The 12,744-nt window shown below is 34.5% G+C and overlaps 1 long non-coding RNA gene across 3 annotated transcripts; it reads left to right on the top strand.

The window, feature by feature from the left end:
- The first annotated feature begins 1,863 nt into the window (after positions 1-1,863).
- On the top strand, positions 1,864-2,823 carry LOC123670006. 3 transcript variants are annotated; one of them, XR_006745852.1, is made up of 3 exons: positions 1,864-2,038; positions 2,110-2,348; positions 2,742-2,823. It is a non-coding gene; the product is annotated as an uncharacterized LOC123670006 (long non-coding RNA). The 3 variants fall into 3 exon arrangements; XR_006745851.1 differs by having other exon boundaries at positions 1,866-2,038; positions 2,110-2,294; XR_006745853.1 differs by lacking the exon at positions 2,742-2,823 and adding an exon at positions 2,373-2,490 and having other exon boundaries at positions 1,866-2,038; positions 2,110-2,294.
- Positions 2,824-12,744: the final 9,921 nt, after the last annotated feature.

Below are 12,744 nucleotides of genomic sequence, written 5' to 3'. Positions count from 1 at the left end.
ATATAAAAAACCACGTGAGTTAAAACGGGACAAATTAAAGTTGTATGGGCAGCTATGACATGGAGTTCGTTGTTTGGAAAATGTATTAGAGTTTTTACGTCCCTATTTTAACATTTATTGCGCGGCTTTCAAGGCAAAAAGTTGGTGTGTTGGCAAATGTTTGTATTGATCATACAGATGTTGTATGGGTTGATGTTTGTGTGTTATGTGTATTACCGGACTTCCTGGTATAGGATTTTCATCCTCCTTGGGATCCGAAGAGCATGGGATTACTATTATTAATTAGTTCTTTATTTATTAATTTTTTTTTCTATAATTTGTAACTCGTTAGTTCTCATTATATATATAATGAGATATATATATATATATTGAAGAAAAATCTCATTCATTCAAAAAACAATAATTTACTCTAGAGTTCCGGAGAGTTTGAACTAAGCAATAATAATCTATAATATATATCCCACCAAAAACATTTTCATGTAAAATGTTGCCAAGACGAGATCATATGGCTCGCATTGTCAAAAAGTTATCAGATCTCATGTAGAGACAAGCTTCTAACTCTACACGCCCTAACTCTACACGCCCTAAATTCACAAACTCTACATCTTAGTCAAAATATCTGGCTTGGCCGTTTCGTTACTACCGGCTGCCGATGTTGTAGATGACGACTTTCCTGTCTCATTTATATTAATATATTTTCTCTTTTTATTTTAATTTGTATTATATGTATATCAATTATTCTTCTTCTTTTTATTTTTTCTTTAATAGAACTATTGTATGACAGAAAAGTAAAAAACAGTGAAAAGAATTTTCACCTTACGCCCACGTGACGGTAGCGAAACGGCCAAGCCACATATTTTGACTAAGGTGTAGAGTTTGTGAAGTTAGGGCGTGTAGAGTTAGGGCGTGTAGAGTTAGAAGCTTGTCTCTACATGAGATCTGATAACTTTTTGACAATGCGAGCCATATGATCTCGTCTTGGCAACATTTTACATGAAAATGTTTTTGGTGGGATTTCACTTCTTTTTGTAAGTTGCTTATGACAATATTATAGTTGCATTTTACCTCCGACACATTTTATACCATAAATATCATCCAATCTTCATCATATTCGGTTTAAGCACGCTGTTTTTGATTTTATGTTGAACTGATATGCAAACGGTGATCTCCGCCAAAACTTAAATACCAAAATTACAAAATGTAAATTTTCGACATAAACTAAAGAAAGAAAAAGAAAAGAAAGAAAAGTTCTTTATTGGCCATTATCATTTAAAATTTTAATAATACATTTAAGTTAGAAGGCCAACCAGGTCTCTGCCTCAGCATTGCTTAGCAGCAAATTGTTACTGCTAAGGCGCTGCTCTTCCGTCAGAGCCTGCATCGGCGACTTCAGACGCCAAACGCCACAAGAACATAATGTGCTTAATAAAAAGAGAATATAAAATAAAAATCAACGAAAGATAGACACGTAAAAAAAAAAAAAGAAAAAAACTTAATAATGAGAAAAAAATAACAGAAGTAACAATAAAAATATTCCAGAAAAAAAGAAAAGAAATATATAATAATATAACAGTCATACAGCCTGACTAGACTCACACAAAAGATGCTCACTCATATTTAACAGTCAAAGTCAATGTCAATAATATACTTATAGTAAATAATTAAAGAGATATATATGTAATACATAAAATAAATAATAACATTAAATAAATAAAATAAATAAATAAATAAATACATAAATAAGAAAACGTATACGGAGTGCAAGCTTCTGTCAAGGCTGTCACCAAAAACGCACACGTCCAGAGCGACAACCCGCTAACGCGAGAAAATGTCACGTCACTGTCATAAAATAAGAGTTACGACGACATATTTTGTACAAAAAATTGTTGTATTTTTGCAACGTGGTCGTGACGTGGACAATAGAATTATATGTCATGACGTGGCAGTGGTTATAGAGCGTAGTAGGGACCAGTCAAGGAGTGCAAACCCCCCGGAAACCGAGACAAAGTCCGCCCCGGCAAGTCGCGTAGACCCGTAGGTAAGTTAGGTTTTTTGCCAAGTTAATAACTGTATCTTTATAAGACGTTTAAATGTGACTCTGGATTTTAGATCGCGCATTGGGGGCGGTAAATCGTTCCAGCACCGGGAGGCCGCAAACCTGAACGATCCACGAAAGGCAGCAGTTCTGTGCGCCGGCGTCTCGAAAACACTAGTACAAGCACGCCTGGGGTACCCTCCATGCACCTTAGTCCACGCCAATTTGCCAAATAGATATTGCGGTGTGCCAGTGCTCAGTACGTCGAACATCATTGTAGACAAGTGCATCCTCCGGCGAGACTCCATGTTCAGTATGTTCCTATTATTTAATACAGGTGTGACATGAGCTCGCGAGGACAGACCAAAGCAATACCGTGCACAAGCATTTTGCACTCGCTGTATGAGTTTTGAAGTTCTAACAAGCAAGCATGGACCATAGACGGTATCACAATAGTTTAACTTAGATAGTATGAGTGACTCGCACAAGGTTAGTCTTAGTCTCTCGCTGATATAGGGTCTAATGTTATATAGAAGCTTCAATCTATAAAAGCAGTTACGGGCGCACTCCATAATATGTTTCTCAAAGCGGAGGTCGCCATCGAGCACCAGGCCCAGGCTCTTAACGTTGACCACACGCTCCACCCTTTCCCCACCTATCATTATGTTTATGGGTATGTTATCATACAGAGCAATCTTTTTTCTAGAACCAGTTACGAGGAGCTTGGATTTCTTGGGGTTCAGGACAAGACAGTTTGTTTTGCACCACCTTGAGATTGTCTTTAGGTCGAAATTTACCTTATCAATAGCAGAGTCATAATCAACTGGCAAAAACGAATAGCACAGCTGCAGGTCGTCAGCATAGAGATGGTATTTGCAAAAGGTGATGCATTCTACTATGTCGGCACTGTACAACGCATAGAGGATCGGCCCCAGTATAGAGCCCTGAGGGACCCCACGACCTACAGACTGAACTCCCGACCGATACCGTGACCCATCAGCTCTAACCAATTCTACATACTGCTGCCTGTTCTGCAGATAACTGTGAAACCATCTTACAGCGTGGAGATCAATACCATAGTATGTTAGCTTAGCCAGCAGCAGCGCAGTGTTTATTGAGTCGAATGCACGTGAAAAATCAAGCAATATGAGAAAGCTGACCATCCCCTGATCCTGGGCGGTAAGCAAATTATCGACAATGTCCGACAAGGCAGTTGCCGTGCTGTGTCCCTTACGAAAACCGGATTGTAACGATGGAAGTAGACTATTGCTCTCAATATAGTTGGTTAATTGGTCACAGACAATACGCTCTAATACTTTTGACAAGCAAGGTACTAGACTGATGGGCCGCAAATCCTGCACAGAAGTAGGGTCATTAACTTTCGGTATGGGTTTGACCATAGCAGTTTTCCAACCACTTGGGAATTCTCCTTCTGTTATTGAGCGATTAACGATCGCAACTATGGTGCGCAATGTTTGTGGCAGTGTCAGCTGGAGCATGTCTAATGATATACCATCATGACCCTGAGCATTGGAATTGATCCTCATGATAGCCTTCAGAACCACCTCCTCACTTACCGGACTAAGAGAGAAAGTGGATGAGGAGTGACGATGATGCACAAAATAAGTAAGATCAGAAAAGTTAGTTTGATTATCACCTGGTACTGTGAGAAAATGGTTATTGATTGCATCAGGATCAGCAAGGTGTGAAGGTAAGTCAGCAGTTTTGTTTTTATTAGGTAAAACTGTATGCTTGAGGTTTTTCCACAGCTTTTTGGAGTTACCTATGTTGTTATTGATAAATTTATTAAAGTAACTCTTTTTCTCCTCTTCTATTGCCTTGGTTACTATGCTCTTCATTAGTTTATAGGATTCCTTAGTGTTCTCTGTTTTTTTATTTTATACTTTTTATGATATTTGTTCCTAATGCGCATCATTGACCTAATAGTTTCGGTAATCCATGGATGGGGGGGATATTTTAATTTCAAGTTTATAATGGGGACATGCATGTCAAATATCTTGATTAAACAGTTGGTAAAAGACTCTACCATCTCGCTGACACTACCACACTGCTCAAGCGATTCCCAATCAGTTGAGCTTAGGTCACCACAAAACTGATCAAGAATGATATCTTTAAGTGGTCTTAATGTTCTGTAAGTTGGCTGATACTTTGGCTTTTTAATTTTGAATTCTGCTATTAGAAGGGCATGCGCACCCAGCTCTGGAATATGTTCTACATCAACCAAGCCCACAGGCATGTCAGAGCATATCAAATCTATCAGACTACTGCTACGGGAGGTAAAATGAGTTGGCTGAGTGATTATCTGTTGTAGTGAGAAACAATTCAAAAAATCACGAAATAATCTGAACCTACTGGTATTTGTCTCGAGAAGGTTAATGTTGAAGTCACCCATTAGAATTATTCCGTCATTTCGATGCAGAGCCGCTACGGAATCTGATAGGGCATCTAAAAAGATGCCAGGATCCTGCCAGGGAGGTCTGTACGCTGTACCTATAGTGATGGTTTGGTTTTGTATACGGGTCGTGATCCACATTTGTTCCACTTTGTCGGACGTGGGATATTTACAACAACGGGCATAGATTCCTTTGCGTATGTAGAACCACCCACACCCCCGCCTCGTCCTCCCTTAATATTGATTGATCTAGGGATGTGTCTCAGAGTGTAGCCCACCAACCTTGGAGCCCTGCTCTCTTCACCAGACCTGAGCCAGGTCTCGTTAATAGCCACTATATCCGGTCTAAAATCTGTTATGGCAGCTATAAATTCATCCTGATTGGTCGATAGCGACCCCGCATTCAAAAATCCAACAGCTAGGTTTTTTTTGTTAGTCATTGTTTATAATAATTAGAGACATTAAACAATAAAAGATAGTTTACTGCAATGAACATAGATATATAGGTAACAATGAGAACCAATAACCGATTCTTATTTTTTATGTATTTTATTATTATTATTAATAAAAAGGAGTCCCTATATCAATTTTCAGACCTCTAGCATCAAAATTTGCGGAAGTCTCATACAAACTTCCATCTCCTAGTTTAAGGGGTTGGGGGGTAAAAGTTCCAAGTTTTAGAATTTTTTTGTTATTTGTGTACTAATACTAGCTTACATACCAAATTTCAGCTTTCTGGGACTTCAGGAAGTACTCTTTGAATTTTGATGATCATCAGTGAGTGACGAAATCGGGGTTTTTTAGATATCAATTAAATCTAAAGTATAAGCGCTATGCAATTGAAACTTTATATGTTTAATAAGTTCACTATTGACATCATATCCCTAGAATTTTGTTTATCTAGTATAATCCAAACCCAAGTTATGGGGGTTCAAAAAAACGACGAAGCACTTCGAGAAAAGATAGGTAGTGCTTTTCGTTTTTTTTTTTTTTTTTTTTTTTTTATTTCGTCTTGGCGGGGGCACTACCGTGCCCCCAGATTATTTTTTATGTATTTTATTATTATTATTAATAACAAGGAGTCCCTATATCAATTTTCAGACCTCTAGCATCAAAATTTGCGGAAGTCTCATACAAACTTCCATCTCCTAGTTTAAGGGGTTGGGGGGTAAAAGTTCCAAGTTTTAGAATTTTTTTGTTATTTGTGTACTAATACTAGCTTACATACCAAATTTCAGGTTTCTGGGACTTCAGGAAGTACTCTTTGAATTTTGATGATCATCAGTGAGTGACGAAATCGGGGTTTTTTAGATATCAATTAAATCTAAAGTATAAGCGCTATGCAATTGAAACTTTATATGTTTAATAAGTTCACTATTGACATCATATCCCTAGAATTTTGTTTATCTAGTATAATCCAAACCCAAGTTATGGGGGTTCAAAAAAACGACGAAGCACTTCGAGAAAAGATAGGTAGTGCTTTTCGTTTTTTTTTTTTTTTTTTTTTTTTTTTTTGTCTTGGCGGGGGCACTACCGTGCCCCCAGATAAAAGCGAAAGGTCACTCACTCATCACGAAATCTTCGAAACTATAACACCTACAAACTTGAAATTTGGCAGGTAGGCTCCTTATAAGACGTAAGCATCCGCTAAGAACGGATTTTACGAAACTCGACCCCTAAGGGGGTAAAACGGGGGTTGGAAGTTTGTACGAAAGTCCTTTGTTTTTGAAGTAAGAGACTTGAAATTTAAAATGTAAGCTCTATAGATGGTGAAAAGGTGTTGAAATAATGTATCTTTAGAAATCAACTCCCTTTTGGGGTTAAAACGGGGTATGGTAGGTTGACTCACTCATCACGAAATCTCCGAAACGATAACACCTACAAATTTGACATTTGACAGGTAGGTTCCTTATAAGGCGTAGACATCTACTAAGAACTGATTTTACGAAACTCGACCCTTAAAGGGGTAAAACGGGGGTTGGAAGTTTGTATGAAAGTCTTATGTTTTTGAAGTAAGAGACTTGAAATTTAAAATGTATGCTCTATAGATGGTGAGGGGGTATCCAAATAATGCATCGTAATCTATATATATAAAAGAGAAAGGTCACTGACTCACTCATCACGAGAACCCAAAAACAGCTGGAGGGTCCATCCATCTAGGATAGATAAAGATGAAATTTGGCAGGGAGGTAGATTATAGTTAGTAGATAATAGTAGTAGAGTAGAGAGATTTTGCGATATTCCACCGCTAAGGGGGTTTAATTGGGGTTGATAGTTTGTATGAAACATATATACAGCAGTTATAAGTTCGTCGATAGGTTATTTATACTGCTGCCTGAAAATAAAACTAAAAATCTGGTGTATAGAGAGGTTTTATAAAAACAAGTATTAAATTATACTAAATTGTGCCTTTTAAAAAGTTACTCAGTGTAATAAGCATTTCAAGTGACTGAAATAAAAAAAATGCGTTAAACATCTTAATAGTAATGCATACCTTCATAACCACGCGGACGTAGTCGCGGGTAACAGTTAGTGTATTATAAAACAAAGTACCCAAAAGTGTATGTAATCGATTTCCTCAAAATCTACTGAACGGATTTTCATGCGGTTCAAGAGGAAGGTTTACGGAAGGGCTAAGCCGATTTTAATGAGAGTTTCACTGGAAGTTTGCCGGGAAAACTTTGTGACACATTGATTTCAACGCGGGCGAAGCCGCGGGCATAGCTAGTTAAAGATATAATAATGTAGACTTTTGGTACATTCGTTTTGATTGCTAAACAATCACATCCACTTCTCTACCTACGATTAGTATTTTGACGAAAAAATATAAACGCATACCCGTTAGTACATTTCCAGTAACTAATAGTAAATATTCTGATCGCGAAAGTTCTAATAAATATCACGACCATCGTCACCAGTTGTAGGAAATATTAACACTATATTGAATTCAATATCACGTAATCGAATACCTTTGAGACTACAAATCGATTCGAGACACGCGTTTATCGATAAATCGATCGATATCAACTATATTTACTAGTAATAACTTCTTTAAATTTACTAAGCTTCACCATATTTTGTTCTCGCTGTCCCGTTCTATGCTTTAGTTTGATATATTATAAGCCTAACTGAGCTTAAAGTATTATTTCAAATATAAAAATATCTATGATTATATTATTGTTTCATAGATTAGAGAAAAAAACAGGTTAAAAATTATTACAGATATACCTAAAGAATATTTGACATGAATTATAAAGATATTAGTAGCAAAAATTTAAATAAAATACATTACTTTTGAAAATAATAATTTTACCAATTTATATCTAAATAAAACAATTTTTATCGACCCAAATATAAAATCTCGCCATAAATACCATTAAAGTCCGCATTTTGATTTATTAGATCGAAGTCGGCGTACGCGCATCGCTTTATAACCTCTTTTGTTCTAACGAGACTCGAAAAACCCTATTCAATGTTAAATGATCCGCTTCTGGGTCACGACGCTGCTAAAATTGACTTTTGTTCTAATAATTCGATTTCAATGCACGCTTTGTTGTTTTATGTGATGTTAGTGAACTATTTGTTTGTATTTATGTTTGAGTTTGACAGTAAAGGCTTAAACACACACTTGACAGTAAAGGAATAATATTAGTAGTAAGTTACAGAGATCTTTTGCATATTGCGTCAGTATTTTTAATTTGTTTGTATTTTACAGATGATTTTTTTATTGATGTGTACTTTTTAGCTTTGTTTTGTGTGTTTTTATTATGTCATTTATTAATTACTCATTTCTTTCGAAAATAAATAACTTTTTTTTCGATCCACCCCTATGACTTCTACCATAATATTTTACTGTCTATAAAATTTTTAAGAAAGGAAAAAACTTATTTATGTAAAACAATTAACGTTCAAAAATAAAACCAATAATATCACCAAAGTAATTATGTAAACCACAATGTGACACTAGTCCCCGTTGCCGTTAAAACTTAATGTGACGCGATTTACATAAATGCCCACGGTTATGGATTCAATTCTGAGAGCCGTATCATAGTACATGTCTGTCTGTAAAGTTGAGGTTCCTCATTTGGGCTGCCCCAGATATTAAGCAAGATATTTTCTACTTTGTCTTTAAGTTTCTTGTAATTCTAATAACATAATATTATGAAGTAAAACTCGCTTAAATCGCAAATTAAATAGATACGTATCGTAACAAAGCAACAATGAAATACTTAACCTAAATGTGTTATGCGCCCACGCACGTTTTACACTCGGTATGGACGCTTGTCCCTAGCTTTCACTCGAACAGATCTTTATCCAGATACCTTGTAAACGAATTGTAACATATTTTGTACAAGAATATTTATTTATACTAGAAAAAAAAAAGCTGGACCGTCGTGAGGTTTACCACGTCACTGTGTGTACACTTCCCTACCGCTTTCACTACGCTGTGTCCTATATGCCCAAAAGCTGTCTGGAGGAAATCGCTCCTCTTGTACACTGTTTTTTATTTCTCACGTCAATCATGATCAAAATTAAATGGTACCACATGATAAGCACTAGTGCTTATCATTTATCTTATAAATTAAGTAAAGATCATCAAAAAAAAATTTACACCAAAAAAAAAACAAAATAGTCGATTTGAGAACCTCTTCATTTTTTAAAGTCGATTAAAAATAAAGTCGATGTACGAACCTCTTCATTCTTTTGAAGTCGGTTAAAAATAGTTTTACCGATAAATCTATAGCAAAGAACAGGTTTCGAAGTTTAGCTATTGCGTGTCTTAATGCAATTATTGACTTGATTGACTCGTTGTCGCAGTTGGCGACAACCCTGTTTTCTGCTCAGGAATTGTGGTTTTGATATCCCTCCGAATCTGGGTATATGTATAAATTTAATTCAATTAGCACTCAGCTAAAACACAAACGCTAACTATTATAGGAACAGAGGATCGCGCATATATATATATATATATATATATATACGCGATTTTTCACATATATATGTGAAAAATGAAGTTGGCGACCTTAGCTACCTTTTACACCGTGTAAAAACAACATGCATAAAAGTAATCATAGCATGAGACATCCTCACATCGGTGAATGTAATAATTGAAATTGACGCAATTATATCGCGACAAAACGTTTGTTCGTGTTCGGTTGTTTTATCAGTTATCAAATGTACTTAACTGTGACTTTGTAACTGCATTTTAATCAATTACATTTGTACCCGCTGGTATCAGTATTTTGACGCCGTTCGTTCATTCAAATACAAAATTCATAGTAGGTATGTTGGTGTTTTGGTTTGTTGTATGCACAATAATTCATATTATGCTTTCAGAGTAAGTAAAATATGAATATATATAAGTATTAAACTGTACAATTAAAATCTACACCTACACCGTCAATATATCATCTCCTTTGCCCTGAGGTTGCCTGGAAGTGATTGCTTTTAAGCAATAAGGCCGCCTTTTTTACATTTTTTTCTACAAATTATTGTTAATGTTGCTTGTTTATTTTATTTGTTAATAAAGTGTAAAATAAATAAATAATAAATTAATAAGTATAATATATGTATATTATATGATATTTAAGTAAAAATGAAACAAGAAAAAAAATGATAGAAGAAATTATAATCTAACACGGACTGTGTCAAAAATCGATTGATACTTGTATTTAACGCAAAATATCAAAATGATTACAAATAATATCTAATTTCTTAGTTAATGTTTTTTATCATTGATAGAATTTCGTCAAATACACATTAGAATTTCTGTTATATCGAATTGTGATCAAGAAATAGGCATGTATTAGAGATCGATTCAAGTGTATCTCATATGTTTATTTATAACGTCAAAGCTTCGAATCGTAATAATGTCGGGAAAATATTGTCAAAGGTAAAGTTTATTAAACTTATGCTGTACCTGTCATAGTAATTGTTTGGTTTATGTTACTTTATGTTAAATATTATTGTTTTAAAAATAAGAATAATCAACATATTTTAGTAAGATACCAATATATAACATACAATATATATATTCAACTTTCAATTTTAATTGAAAAATAATCCAATAAAGCAAAAATCATATTTAAATTAAATAAATCTAAGGCACTTCAAAACTACGTATTTAACGATAAAACACCGTAAAAAAAAAACTTAATTTCCAAGTACCGTCTGTATCAATCATTCTCTTCAATAGTTTGACCGAGTTCGGAACTATTTGAACGGTTCTAGTTGAAAACATTCCAACTAATTGCATTGGAAACTCATTAGTGGGTGCAAAATACTGATTCAAATTTTCCCATTTTGTTTCTTTCACATTTTAAAACGAGGCCAACATTAGTGGCGCTACGCTAAATGGTTGCAGTGCGCTCCAGGGCAGGCCTAATTTCTTTTAAAAACAATGACTTTTAAGATAATTTATTTTGTATTTTCACGGTCCGCGCTCGCTGCACGTTGAGTTAAACGCAGTTTACTATTTAAGTTTTATGCTCGAATTTTGCTTTGACTTTTTATTTTGTATTTTTTTTACAACTATGGTAATTACTGGAACTTTAATGTTTTCTTTTGAGTTATTTAGTTATTTTTATATTATATAATATCTTGACATCATAGATACAATGATATTTTTTTTGTGTTTTTTTAAAATTAATTTTGCAGCTATTTTACTTTTGTTTTCTCTGTTCAGTTTATTTATACATATTTTTTGTTGACAAATCACTTCAAAATAATTGTGTTTGCTCGCAAACGAAAAAAAAAAACCGACTTCAATTACATCGACGAGTAATACAACGTAGATCGACGAAAAAATAGTCAAGTAAAAACGCATTATCAAAGATTACTCAAAAAGTAGTTATCAGATCTCAATAAAATTTAAATGTGACCACATGATAAACATCGGCTTTCGATTAAATTAAAAATCATTAAAATCAGTACACCTAATAAATAGTTATTGCGGATTTTCAAGAAGTTCCCTCGATTTCTCTAGGATCCCATCATCAGATCCTGGTTTCCTTATCATGGTACTAAACTAAGGATATCTTCTTTCCAACAAAAAAAGAATTATCAAAATCGGTACACCTAGTAAAAAGTTATTGCGGGTTTTCAAGAGTTTCCCTCGATTTCTCTAGGATCCCATCATCAGATCCTGGTTTCTTTATCATGGTACTAAACTAGGGATATTCCCTTTCCAACAAAAAAAGAATTATCAAATAAGAAAGAAAGTTATGCGGTATAATACAACGTAGGTCGACGAAAAAAGCGTCAAGTAAAAACGCATTATTAGATATAGCTCGAAAAGTAGTTGTTAGATCTCAAATAAATTTAAATGGGACCAATTGGCACACACCACCTTTCGATTAAAAGAAAATTTGTCGAAATCGCTCCACCCAGTCAAAAGTTCTGATGTAACATACATAAAAAAAAAAAAAAAAAAATACAGTCGAATTGAGAACCTCCTCCTTTTTTGGAAGTCGGTTAAAAATTATTCACCAATAGTATCACACACTCTGTTATACTAAATATTTTAACTTTTTTTTAAATATCAGACGTATGAACTTAGGAGCTTATAGTGTTACAAAAGTTTAGTAATATAAAAAGATATACTTAATAATCACTTCAAAGTATTACTTGCAAACATATTTTAGTGCTTATACTCTTTTTTATAATATCTTTCTTTTATACAATACTTTTAAAAATTTATCCATTGGATATTAGATTGACGCTGTCAAAAAGCTAATATCGTCAAATATAGATGTAAACATTATTTTTATTTCAAAGCACAGTCATCCCATTACAGCAACAAAACAACCACTATTAACACGCTAAACAGAACAATAAGTAATCCTCTCCAGTAAATAAAAATAATCCGAAGAACTCCTGTGGACGTTTAGAAATATTTCCATAGGGGAAAAAAACAAAAACAAGATAAAATGGGTCACGACGACGCAACACGCTGACCGAACGTTACATACCATCGCATTAGCCCACACTTTAAAAAGACATTACATCTAAATCTCTACAAGATAAAAGCAACAACAATAGTCGAGCCAGCGTAGATGATTAATCAAAATGAGAGATAGCTGGTACAGGAATAGGTGCATTCATTTATTCACTATCGAACGTGTGGGATGCTTGCCTTTAAACAGAAGTAATGGTCTCAGAATTCTTTTCCTTATTAGCAGCTACAATATCATTGTCTGCTTCCAATTTATTAGCTGCACCACTTTCGACTTTACGTTCATCAGTTTTAAGTGGTGCTATTTTAAATTTAGTTTTCTCATGTTTCGTAGCTAAAGTT

The sequence above is a fragment of the Melitaea cinxia genome, chromosome 4, assembly GCF_905220565.1.
Source record: "Melitaea cinxia chromosome 4, ilMelCinx1.1, whole genome shotgun sequence".
In the NCBI taxonomy this organism is placed as follows: Eukaryota; Metazoa; Arthropoda; class Insecta; order Lepidoptera; family Nymphalidae; genus Melitaea; species Melitaea cinxia.
This window is presented reverse-complemented; position numbering and strand designations above follow the sequence as displayed.